At 35.3% G+C, this 13,319-nt stretch overlaps 1 long non-coding RNA gene across 1 annotated transcript in view; it reads left to right on the forward strand.

The window, feature by feature from the left end:
• Positions 1-13,319, forward strand: part of LOC141579974 (uncharacterized) — a 91,181-nt gene that overhangs the window by 61,102 nt on the left and 16,760 nt on the right. The window lies entirely within an intron of this gene.

Raw genomic sequence — 13,319 nt, forward strand, 5'->3', positions numbered from 1 at the left:
AGGTACACACATGGCAGTGTGGTTTGCCGCCTTCCTTCCCCTCACCTAAATTTGTCACACTTCTATTTTAAAGTCCAGCTTCTGTTCAATTCTGTCCTATTGTGCAGTAAGCATCAATTGTAAGGGAGAGTCTTATTTGTAAACTATATCCAGTGGGATTACGTCCGTTCATAATTATGCAGATCTCCCTGCCCAAAGTGGCAAAAGGAAGACATGAATGATACCTACAGGATCTCAGTGACATAATGAATACCCTGTATCTGCAGTGCAAGGTAGGTTGTGTAGCAGGCCAGTTCCTTTGGACCCAACCATATTGCTATCACAGAGGAAAGGCTTGGGGCATAAACCTGATAGTTTTGGTTTCCTACAGTCTCAATCTAATGTTTCATTCCTCTGTCCTTGCTTATTTTATCCTCATTAGGTTCACACAGAGTTTAAATTTATTCTCCACCCAAAAACCCACAGGAATCAAGCAAATGTGTTTTGATGGATTTCTGTAGTTTCCTTTCAGAACCAGATGTTGGACAGCAGCCATCTTAGAAAAAACACTTGCTAGATGAGGCAGGTTAAAAAGGGAAGGAAGCTCGAAAAAGAAATCAATTGGAAAAAAAGTTGCTCAGCATATTCATATATAAGAAATCTAATTCCATACTAGATATTAGCATTTCAAAGATTCAAAGTGTATAGTCACTGGAAGCGACATGGAGGCCCACTCACCAAGGTCAGCCTGGCCACAGCCACTGATGAATACCCAATTCTGCCAGCAGCAGAAGCCGGCACTGAGTGCTTGAAATGACATCATTCTCCAGGTGCACTGTGCATCAGAGAAAAGGAAATAATTAGACCTTTTGAAGATTACTGAACACTGGTTCTGAATTGATACTAATTCTAAGAGAACCAAAAGTCAATGTGGTCACTCCTGTGGCACTGCAGGGTACAGTCCCCTTCCCAGTGCTTTCATGGGCTGACATTGAGTGTCTGTGGCTTTTCCAGGTGCACCAGTCAGAGTAGGGGCTTGTAGAAGTCAGGTGATCAGTGGGGTTTGGCTTAGATCCACTCCAGAGTGGGCTGAGTGTACCCCTGCCTTCATCCTGTGGTTATTTCCACAATTCTAGAATGCTTAATTCAAATAGTCATATTGAGTAAATGACAGAATTCCCAGCAGTTTTTATATGTTAGTGGCATCAGAATTGCTAGGAGGGCTTGTTCCAACACAGATTGTTGTGTTTCTGATTCTATAGGTCAGGAATAGTATCCAGGAATTGCATTTTTGACAAGTTCTGAAATGATACTAATGTTGTTGATATAGGTGTCACTCTTTAAGGAAAACTTATTTGAGCCATGGAACTACTTAAATATTTTACTTTTGTGTTAATTGCTTGCCATACGTATATGAGACTACAGAGATGCTATTTGGAACGTAAGTGATAAGATTATTTGAGTCCTATATCTGTACATGCAAGAGTGATAATTTCAATTTCACTCAAAACTCTATGAAACATTTTTTATTCTACCCCCATATTTTGTTTTACAGTTTAAATATATTTTATGTTTTACAGTTTATATATTTTTATATTGTGTATCTATTAAATCATTTTAGATATAGTTATTTTAATAGTTTTGTCTGTTAACCTTTATTCTAGAGATATAAGTAATTTGTATACCACTATTACAGTATTAGGGTATTCTGAATTTGAGTGATCATTTTGCCAGTGAGTTTTTATACTTTCATATGTTTTTATGTTACTAATTATTATCCTTTAATTTCAGCTTGAATAATTCCCTGTGGCATTTCTTGTAAAGTAGGTCTATTGGTGATGAACTCTCTTAGTTTTTGTTTATCTGGAAAATTCTTTATTGTTCCTTCATTCTACAGGATAACTCTGCCACGTAAAGAATTAGTTTTTTGTTTTTTCTCTTCTCCTTCTGAAATCCCTATAATATAAATGTTAGTTATTTGAATGGTGCTTCATACACTCCACATGCCTTCTTTATTCCTTTTCACTGTTCTTTTGTTTTTTCCCTCTGACTGAATATTTTCACATTCCCTGTCTTTTACTTCACAGATTCTTTCTTCTGCTTGATCTAATCTGCTGGTGATGCTCTCTGTTGCATTTTAAAAATTTCATTTTCTGTATTCTTTAACTCTGAAATTTTTGTTTGTTGCTTTTCATTTCTCTCTGTTGATTTTATAGCTTTGCTTGTATATTGCTTTCTTAATTTAATTAAGTTGTCTGTCAGTGTTTTCTTGCAGCTTGTTGAGTTACCTTATAGTAATTTTGAATTATTTGTCATATACCTCATAGATTTCCATTTCTCTGGAGTCAGTTGTTAAAATATTATTGTGTTCTCTTGGCAGTGACATGTTTCTTTGTTTTTTTTTTTACGTTTAGATATATTTAAATATATAAATAATTACTATAGTTTTACAGTTACCTATAGTATTCAGTACAGTAACATATTCATGGGTTTATAGCTTAGGGGCAATAGACTGTACCATATAGCCTAGTTTATAGTAGATTATGTCATCTAGGTTTGTGTAAGTATACTTTATGATATTTGAATAACAACAAAATCACCTAATGATGCATTTCTTAGAAAATATTCTCATGTTAAGTGACACGTGACTGTAATAGAAAAAGAAGAGAGAAAGAAACACTTCCTAACTAATTTCTATGAGACCAATATTTTTCTAATGCCAAAATCGAATATATCACACACATAAAACTACAGGCCACAGATCCTTATATATACCAAACTACACTAGCAAATTGAATCTAACTGATTCTGAAAGGACCATTTATCATGACCAGATGAATCTTTCCAAGAATGAAAGGGTGTTTCAATGTAAGAAAATCAATTATCATAATATATGTCACATTAATAGAACAAATAAAAAATCACCATGATTATCTCAGTTGATTCATAATATCTTTTTGATTTTAGATTTTTTTCTTTTTTTCTTGATAATTGTATTAGTCTGTTTTTATGCTACTAATAAAGACATACCCATTACTGGGAAGAAAAAGATGTTTAATTGGACTTACAGTTCCACATGGCTGTGGAGGCCTCAGCATCATGGTGGGAGGCAAAAGGCACTTCTTACATGGTGGCGACAAGAGAAAATGAGGAAGAAGCAAAAGCAAAAACCTCTGATAAATACATCAGATATAATGAGATGCATTCGCTATCAAGAGAATAGCATGGAAAAGACTGGTCCCCATGATTTCATTACCTCCCCCCAGGTCCCTCCCACACCATGAGAATTCTGGGAGACACAATTCAAGCTGAGATTTGAATGGGGACACAGCCAAACCATATCAATAATGTTCTTTGATGTACAAAGTTTCTAATTTAAAATAACATTCAATTATCTATTTTTTCTTCTGTTTTTTTTTTTTTTTTTTTTTTTTTTGGTACCATTTATAAGAATTGACTGCCAAATCCAACATCATGACAATGTATTCCTTTTAAATTTTCTCTTAAGAATTTTACAGTTTCACCTCTTACATTTAGGTTCTTAATCCACTTTGAGTTAATTTTTGCATATGATGTGAGGAAGAAATCAAACTTTATTGATTTACATGTAGTTATCCAGTTGCCCCAGCACCATTTGTTGAAGAACTATTTTTCAGAAAAAGTATTTAACAAAATTCAGCACACTTTCATGATAAAAATACTGCTTTTAAGACATAATAATGCTTGCCTTGGACTGAGGGAAGTGAGTGAATAGGAGAGAGAATTAGAAGATTTGTACCAACGGTTTCTAAAACCAGACAGGAACCCTAGAGAATTGTCGTCAGGCTTTTCCCGGTTGTTTTCAACTGGCACGAACCACCAATGTTTATTAAAACCAGCATATCTGATTCTACCTTGGCAATCTGTACACGTTTTCCTTTACAAACTCCAAAGGATCACGTGTGATTTTGCTGCTTGTATTTTATTCTCTAGTTTGCTAGTTATATCCTTTTTCATAGCTGTTTAAGCATATTAGGAAACTTAACTGTCATGTGAGAAACTACCTTAATACAATGGTAGTCTTCAAGCTACTCCAGAGATGCTCACAGACTAAATTAAGATGTTTGATGAGATGCTATCAATTTTATGTGTACTTTTGACCAGAATATGTGTCCACTTGTGTTGTTAGCCTAAGGCGTCAGAAATGTTGAGTCCTCAATATGTCGAATGTATTATTATATCATAAATATTAGGTGTCTTTTGGTACTTCAATCCCTGTTTCTTTATCTATGGTCCGTGTCCCACAAATTAATGTCTGGCTTATCTATGTTAATTCATGTGAGGACTTCTGACTATGTCTTAAAAATCACTTGCTTATTCATTATTATACCTATACATTTGGTGCGTTTCACTTAGGTCTTACAAACAACTAACTTACTCCTTGTCTATGTTTAACATGGATTTTAAGTTTTATTCATCCTATTTTTTCCTTGTATTCTATAACAAAGTGAAATATTTCCATTTAATGCATAAAACACACATTACACTAATTAATGGAAAATGTCATTTAAATATGATTAACTATGTCTAAAGCATTACAGGTATTATTCTTGTAACAGAACTTCAGGATTTTATCTGATGAATACAAATGACATCACATTAAATAGTGATAAACTGAATTTTACTGGCCAATGCTCTTGCCTCCCTAATACAAGACCCTATCCTATCCAAATTTTCTGACAAGTAATTTGGGCAGTCCTCAGAGTTCCTCAGGTACGCTCACAAATAGTCTGCCTCATCTGAGCACTGTGGTTCTTTGGTAGATAAAATGTACTTGTGTTTTAGGCATGGGACACAATTACTCTCTAGAAGGTGTATGAGCCACCAACACAAATACTTATATTCTGTTGTCATTTAGCATTTGTTTTAAATTCTCTTCATCTCTCTGAGGTTCTTAGATATGAATCCAGTGTGGAAGCTAGGTAAAACCAGATCTCAATGATTCTGAGTTATTCTAAGAATAGTATAGTGTCTGGGGTAGCCTTACTAGATCAAGCCCAGTCTTGAAGCTTCCTTAATAATCACCTTTTAATGACACCATCACTTTGTTCCAATGGGCGTCTTGTGGTTTTACTCCACTGATTCATTAGGAGTAACTATTTAATTGTGTAAATGGCTGGCTTTGGCTGAGACATCCCACACACACATGTATATCACATAATAATTATTCCAAATCTTTGTAACTACCTTAGATGATAGGTAACATGACAGTTGAGAACCTGTTTTTCCACAGGGATAAGGAAACTTGCCTAAGTATTATAGTCACTGCTAGGCCTGCCCTGCTTCCTCTTAATTCTTATAATACTGAAGGTGACTGCACATGTATTTATACCATCTTAAAGTGACTGAGGACAGGAGATGCTGTTACTAACATATAACTTCCAAATGCAAGATGGCACTAGTGGAGAAATAAATTGTTTCTGGAACCTGATAGTTAGCTCCAGGTGATAGGGCTTGTACCATTCTGTCAGGCTGATTGTTGTAGTACAGGTTGACATTAAGTTGGTGAGCAAAAACTGGACAGATGATCAATCCGATGTTGGTTTCAAGGAGTCTCCTTCATGTCTTTGATATCCTTGACAGCAAGGAAGAGGAAATTTTTATAAGACCTTATAAATATCACAGTTTCTATCCTTTAGCCACAGATGCTATTCTATTGACTGTTAGAAATTCTGTACTAAAAGACTGTTTATCTGACTAACAGAAGTTTTAGAATTAACAAAAGGAACTCTAAATAGTAGCCTTCTCATAAAGACCTATCTACTTGGGCATAGCAATTTGGAAACTAAGAAATGGTCTATTTCCTTTGAGAAAAATTTTGGACCAAGATGCAACATTTAATGAGATCCCTGGAACTCAGAGTCAATGGCATAGTTCAGAACAATCAAATTAAATATGGTTTGAGGTTTTGCAATAAAATCTCATATGCTCTTAAGCAAAAAATGAAACTCCCTTCCCAAAGTCTAGGAAAAAACGTAAACTGATGATACTAAAAAACAGGTTAAACCAAACCAGAGGAAACAGACAGTAGGATAGGACGTTCTGCCAACACATGATGGACTGGAACAGATAGTCACATACATTATCATTTTCCAAAACATCCTCTCTCCTGGAAGCCAGTGTTACCGCTTGGCCTGCCAAAGGCCATGTGACCAGCCATTAATAACAAACTCAGATCAACCATATCCTATACAGTCTTAACCCTTGAATTTCACGACAGTAACATTTAAAGATGAGTTGGCATATTTATTTGTTGAAGAAATTTGAAGATCTGCAGTAGCCTAGAAGAAGTTGTTTCAAGGGACATAGTTCTTTCAGAAGTTATGTTGTCTGCTTTCAGAAAGACCTTAGACTCTCATGTTTTAAGTTCAACAATTCAGGGAAGACATTTACTATTTCACTATGTGTATGATAGCTCAAAGGTACTTCCATGATAAGAAATGTGGCTGAGCCGGGCGCGGTGGCTCAAGCCTGTAATCCCAGCACTTTGGGAGGCCGAGGCGGGTGGATCACGAGGTCAAGAGATCGAGACCATCCTGGTCAACATGGTGAAACCCCGTCTCTACTAAAAATACAAAAAATTAGCTGGGCATGGTGGCGTGTGCCTGTAATCGCAGCTACTCAGGAGGCTGAGGCAGGAGAATTGCCTGAACCCAGGAGGCGGACTTGCGGTGAGCCGAGATCGCGCCATTGCACTCCAGCCTGGGTAACAAGAGCTAAACTCCGTCTCAAAAAAAAAAAAAAAAAAAGAAATGTGGCTGAATGTTAACTTTCTCATATCAGAAGATGACAGTTAAAAATTTGCCTTGCATTTTAAACCAATCACAACAATTTATAAGAAATTATTTTCTGCACTTAAATATTCCTCTATCAATTTTTTTAAAAGAGGCATTTTACATAAACATGTGAAATAACAATTTTTTAAAGTACTAAAATGGTAGTTTTTCCTCTCTAGGTAAACATTGTACTTGAAATTTTAATCAATGTCTTAATTTAATCCTACAAGTAACTCTGTTCTGCAACATAGAAAGTTGAAAAACATAAAGCCCCAGAGGGGCTAAGTAATGATTCCATTCAGTATGGGAGCTTGGTTTATGCAATTAATGCCTCCTTTTCCAGCAATATCCACAATATTCCCAGGGAAAATACCAAATTGTCTTTGAAACTGAAATATGCATTTCTTAGTGAACTTCTATTTCAATTTTTTTTATTATGGTAAAATTCACATAACGTAAAATTTATCATCTTAAGCATTTTAAAGTCCAATAACATTAAGTATGTTCATATTGTTGTACAATCATCACCACTATCTATCTCCAGAACTGTTTTCATCTTGTAAACTGTAACTGTATACTGATCAAACAATAATTTAATCAGTAATTAAGTAATCAGGATGGGAGGTTCTGCCAACATATGATGGACTGGAATAGATAGTCACATACATTATCATTTTCCAAAACATCCTCTCTCCTGGAAGCCAGTATTACCACTTGGCCTGCCAAAGGCCATGTGACCAGCCATTAATAACAAACTGAGATCAACCATATCCTATATAGAAACACATCAAAATCTAATTCACCACAGTCAAGTAGGCTTCATCCCTTGGATGCAACATACACAAATACATAAATGTGATTATTCACATAAACAGAACTAAAGACAAAACCCACATGATTATCTCAATAAATGCTCAAAAGACTTTCAATAAAATTCAACATCAATTCATGTTAAAAACTCTTTAGCTATTGAAGGAGTATATCTCAAAATAATAAAAGCCATCTATGACAAACCCACGGCCAACATTATACTGAATGGGCAAAATCTGGAACCTTTCCCCTTGAAATCTAGCACAAGACAAGGAGGCCCTCTCTCACCACTCCTATTCAACATAGTATTGGAAGTCCCAGTCAGAGCAGTCAGGGAAGAGAAAGAAATAAAAGGCATTTAAATAGGAAGAGAGGAAGTCAAACTATCTTTGTTTGACGTCAATGTGATTCTATATCTAGAAAACCCCACAGTCTCAGTCTAAAAGCTCCTTCATCTGATAGACAAAGTTTCAGCAAAGTTTCAGGATACAAAAGCAATGTACAAAAAGCACTAGAATTCCTATACACCAGCAACAGCCACACTGAAGCCAAATCAGAAATTAGATCCCATTCACAATTGCCACAAAAGAATAAAATACCTAGGAAAACAGCTAACCTAGAAGGTGAAAGATCTCTACAATGAGAATTAGAAAACACTACTCAAAGAAATCAGAGGTGACACAAACAAATAAAAAACATATCATGCTCATGGGTAGGAAGAATCAACATCATTAAAATGACCATAATGATCCAATTAATTTATGGATTCAATAATATTCCTATTATTGAAATTAAATTCAATGATATTCCTATTATTTATCATTTAAAATGGCCATAATGAGCCAAGAAATTTACAGATTCAATGATATTTTCTACCAATGACATTCTTCACAGAACTAGAAAAAAAACTATTTAAAAATTCATATGGAACCAAAAAAGAGCCCAAATAGTCAAGGCAATCCTAAGCAAACAAAGCAAAGCTGAAGGCATTATGTTACCCACTTCAAGCTACATTATAGGGTCTATAGCAACCAAAACAACATGGTACTGGTACAAAAATAGGCACATGATGGATGAAACAGAATACAGAGTCAGAAATAAGATTGTACACCTATGATCACCTGATCTTTGACAAAGCTGACAAAAACAAGCAATGGGAAAAAGACTCCCTATTCAATAAATGGTGCTGAGATAACTGGCTAGCCATATGCAGAAGGCTGAAGCTGGACCCCCTCCTTACACTGTACACAAAAATCAACTTAAGATGGAGTAAAACTGAAAACTATAAAAACCCTGGAAGACAACCTAAGTAATACCATCCTGGACATAGGAATGAGCAAATATTTGAAGACAAAGACAACAAAAGTAAAAGTTGACAAAAAGGATCTAATTAAACTTAAGAGCTTCTGCACAGCAAGATAAACTATCAACAGAGTAAACAAGATACAGAAGGGGAGAAAATATCTGCAAACTATGTATTTGACAAAGGTTTAATATCCAGCATCTGTAAGAGAACTTAAATTTACAAGAGAAATTTAATTGTCAGCAAAGGACATGAACAAACACCTTTTTTTAAGAAGACATACGTGAGGCCAATAAGCATGTGAAGAAAAGCTCAATATCACTGATCATTAGAGAAATGCAAATCAAAACTACAATAAGATATCATCTCACCTCAGTGAGAATGGTTATTATTAAAAAGTCAAAAAGTAACAGATGCTGGTGAGTTGTTGAGAAGGGAGCATTTATACACTGTTGGTGGGCGTGTAAATTATTACAACCATTGTGGAAAGCAGCATGGTGATTCCCCAAAGAGCTAAAAGCAGAACTACCATTCTACCTAGCAATCCCATAACTGAGTATATACCCAGAGGACTAGAAAACATAACTACCATAAAGACACTTGCATGTGAATGTTCATTGCAGCGCTATTCACAATAGCGAAGACAATAAATCAACCTAAATGCTCATCATCAGTGACAGAGTGGATAAAGAAAATTAACCACCATGGAATACTATGCAGCCATAAAAAACAAGATTATATCTTTTGCAGAAGTATGGATGGAGCTGGAAAACTATTCACATCCACCATGGAATACTATGCAGTCATAAGAAACAAGATTACGTCTTTTCCAGAAATGTGGAAGTAGCTGGAATACTATTGTCATCAACCATAGAATACTATGCAGCCATAAAAATCAAAATTACATCTTTTGCAGAAATATAGATGGATCTGGAGATTCTTATCCTCAGCAAACTAACCCAGGAAAAGAAAACCAAATACCACATAATTTCATATATAAGTGGGAGCTAAACAATGAGAACTTATGAACACAAATAAGGGAATGATAGACACTGGGTTCTATGTAACGATGGTAATTGGATGGAGGGAGAAGAGTAGAAAAGATAACTTGGGTACTGGGCTTCATTCCTGGGTGATTTAATAATCTGTACAACAAACCCTCGTGATATGAGTTTACCTATGTAACAGACTTCACATGTACCCCCAAACCTAAAATTAAAGTTAAAAAATAATAGACACTCAGTTGATTACATTAACTGTTCACATTTGCAAACAAATCACTATGAGGAGGATTCAGTATATACAACAGAGGAAAGAATTAGTATTTCAAAACTCAAAAAATACAGGAATTGGAATAAATTGATGGATAAATTAAGTAGTAGATGAGAACAGATAAAAAAACTGATATACTGAAATACTGGTCAATAGATACTGTGTCTGCAATTTTTTCACATTTCTCCAGTTACCTCTTTCTTCTGATACAATAATTAATTTATGCTTTCACCACCGTCACCAAGTTTTTTACCCATCACAGCCCTGTGCTCATTCTTTAGTTCATAGAAAATGACTACATTAAATGCTCTTCATAATGAAGGAAAACACATTGAAAATTAAAATGTAAATAAAGCTGGAAATAGATTTGTAAAATTTATATTAAGCAACTGGCTATTTTTAATGTAAAGAAAATGGTTGGCTGGGCACAGTGGCTCATGCTTGTAATCCCAGCACTTTGGGAGGCCAAGGCGAGCAGATCACCTGGGGTGAGTAGTTTGAGACCAGCCTGGCCAACATGGTGAAACCCCATCTCTACTGAAAATACAAAAATTAGCCAGGTGTGGTGGTACATGCCTGTTAGTCCCAGCTACTTGGGAGGCTGAGGCAGGAAAATTGCTTGAACCTGGGAGGTGGAGGTTGCAGTGAGCCGAGATCACGTTATTGCACTCCAAACTGGGCAACACACCAAGACTCCGTATCAAAAAAAAAAAAAAAAAAAAAAAGAAAAGAAAAAGAAAAAAAAAGAAAAGGGAATGTTTAGAGATAAATAAGAAAAAAATAACAATTTTAATTTTAAAAATAGAAAAAGAACATGATGATTCATATGACTGGCTAAGGGTGGGATGAGACCCTTTTGCATCAGTTGATATACCCAGCTCTGGGCACAGGAGGGACTTGCTTGACAAGTACAAGGGGAGATTGCTATTCTCTGCAGCCGGTAGAAATGAAAATTGTCTTCCAAACAAGTTGTACCAATTTAGATACGTATTATCAGAACTTAAAGCTAATTCCACTTTTACAATCTGTCCAAAAAGTTTGAAACTGATTTTGGCACTGATTTTATAGGAGAAAATCAAGATAGAAGATAAAACTGAAGACTGAAGTTTGAGTAACAAGAATTTCTAGGGTTGAAGATTAATGAAATAAACTAGTCAAGAGAGAAAAGAGATTTTCAGGGAAGTAGATGGAAACTAGGAAGTGTAATGTCAAGGAAATCAGAGAGCAAAATGTAATTTCAACAGGAAGTCAACCTTTAGAGAATCAGCTAACATGATTTTCCAGTGGATGAAATTGACCCATTTAGAAACTGATACTGGAATACTGTCTCAAACTTGTTTGACACTTAATATCATTTTTGGAAGTTGTAAAATGCACCTGGTGCTCACCACTTGTTTAAATGAAGAATACATATACACATTCACTTTTGTCTTTAAAAATCTCATTTTCAAATCAAAACGAAATGGGAAATGGATCTAAAATTTGAATCTCAGGCTCTTAGACAAGGCAATACTGCTTTATTATTTTGCTTAGATAGCCCATCAAAATACAAACTATTTAAGAAGTCAGCTGCTGCTATAAAGGTCGTCTGGAAAGTCCAGAGTAGGACCATGTGCTGCTGCTGGGAAAGAAAAATTGTCTTCTGGGCTCGTGAGCTGGTGTATTTGTCTGCTGAGTGGCTTCAGTGGTTTTTATCTGCTCCTGAAAGAGCCAGAGAAAGGGATAAAACAGGACTGTAATCTACACCACAAAGAGCTGGAGGAGAACAGTAGCCAAGTGAGTGTTTTGTTTGTGTGCTGCCCCCTCTGGCACATTGTATTGCTGCAGGAATTGTATCGGTTTTTAATCAGCATTCAAATATCAGTAATCCAACTTTGGTATTCATTGGTTTTTTTTAGTACAGCTTTCTAATAACCCAAAAGAGCTAGTACCTGCAACTCCCAAATTACAATTTTCAAAGCATAGTAATATCATGGCATGAAGGGTAAGTGCCTCCCATAGTCTTACACATTCATGGAATAGACCCAGAGAAAATACTAGCTAGAACAGTTAAAAACTGATTTTTGCTTTCAGTTAGGCAATCTCTCTGCAGATTGTCAGCATCCACAGGTTTTGATACATGTTGGGGTCAGCTGCAGATACCAATGGATGACTGTACTGATTCCATTTCAAATCATGAAAATAGACTGTAGATCTGTCATGGTTTGGATCTTTGAAATTCACATGGACTCCGAGGTTCAACACTGGGCATTGAAAATTCTCTCTTCTTCTTCTTTTTTTTTTTTTTTTTGTTCCTGAAAAGCTCAGGGATTGATCTAAAGAATAAATTATAAGGATATTTCATTAAAAATATCAAACTGATTAGCAAAGATGAACAAAAGAACAAAACTCAATTCTTATGGAAATATGAGGAAGTAGATGTCTTTTCTTTAGTAAGTGAGAAAACTGTCTCATATCTTCAGGAGGAAAACTGCAATAGGAACCAAATCTGTAATTCCTTATTGAGTCAACATTGATATTGGTAGGAATTTATTCTAAGAATCTAACAAGTCAAGTGTCTGAATAGCTAAGAATAAGTACTGTAAGCTTTAAAACAACCTACATGTTTAACAGTGATGGAATTGTATTCCATTCTTTGAGTGTTGTTGATTTTATGTCCTTTAAAATGTTGTGGGAGCATATTTAACGTGGAGGCACGTTGTGTTATTTTTCTTGCCAACAGTTGAATATGAAAAAAATTTAAGCCCACAGAAAAAATGGAATGAATTGCACCTAAAACATCCATGTAACTACACCTAGATTCTTTAAACTTTTATTAAACTTACTTTATCACAGATCTATCCATTTATTGCTGTCCACCCATCAATTCATCTTTTTTTTTTTGTAATGCATTTCAAAATAAGATGCAGTTCACTTCCATCTAAATACTTTAGGTTGCATATGATTAACTGATATCAATATTTTTTATACTTTTCTAGGTAAAATTCACATAAGTAAAATGCACAGATCTTAAGTGGGCCATTAAACAAATGTTGACACATGCCTACACTTGTATAATGCAAACCCCTGTCAATGTCAAATGTTACAATCACCGAGAAAGTTTCATTGCCTCTTTCTCACTTTCAGCCTTGTCCTGCCAC

The sequence above is a fragment of the Saimiri boliviensis genome, chromosome 10 (assembly GCF_048565385.1).
Source record: "Saimiri boliviensis isolate mSaiBol1 chromosome 10, mSaiBol1.pri, whole genome shotgun sequence".
NCBI classification, from domain to species: Eukaryota; Metazoa; Chordata; class Mammalia; order Primates; family Cebidae; genus Saimiri; species Saimiri boliviensis.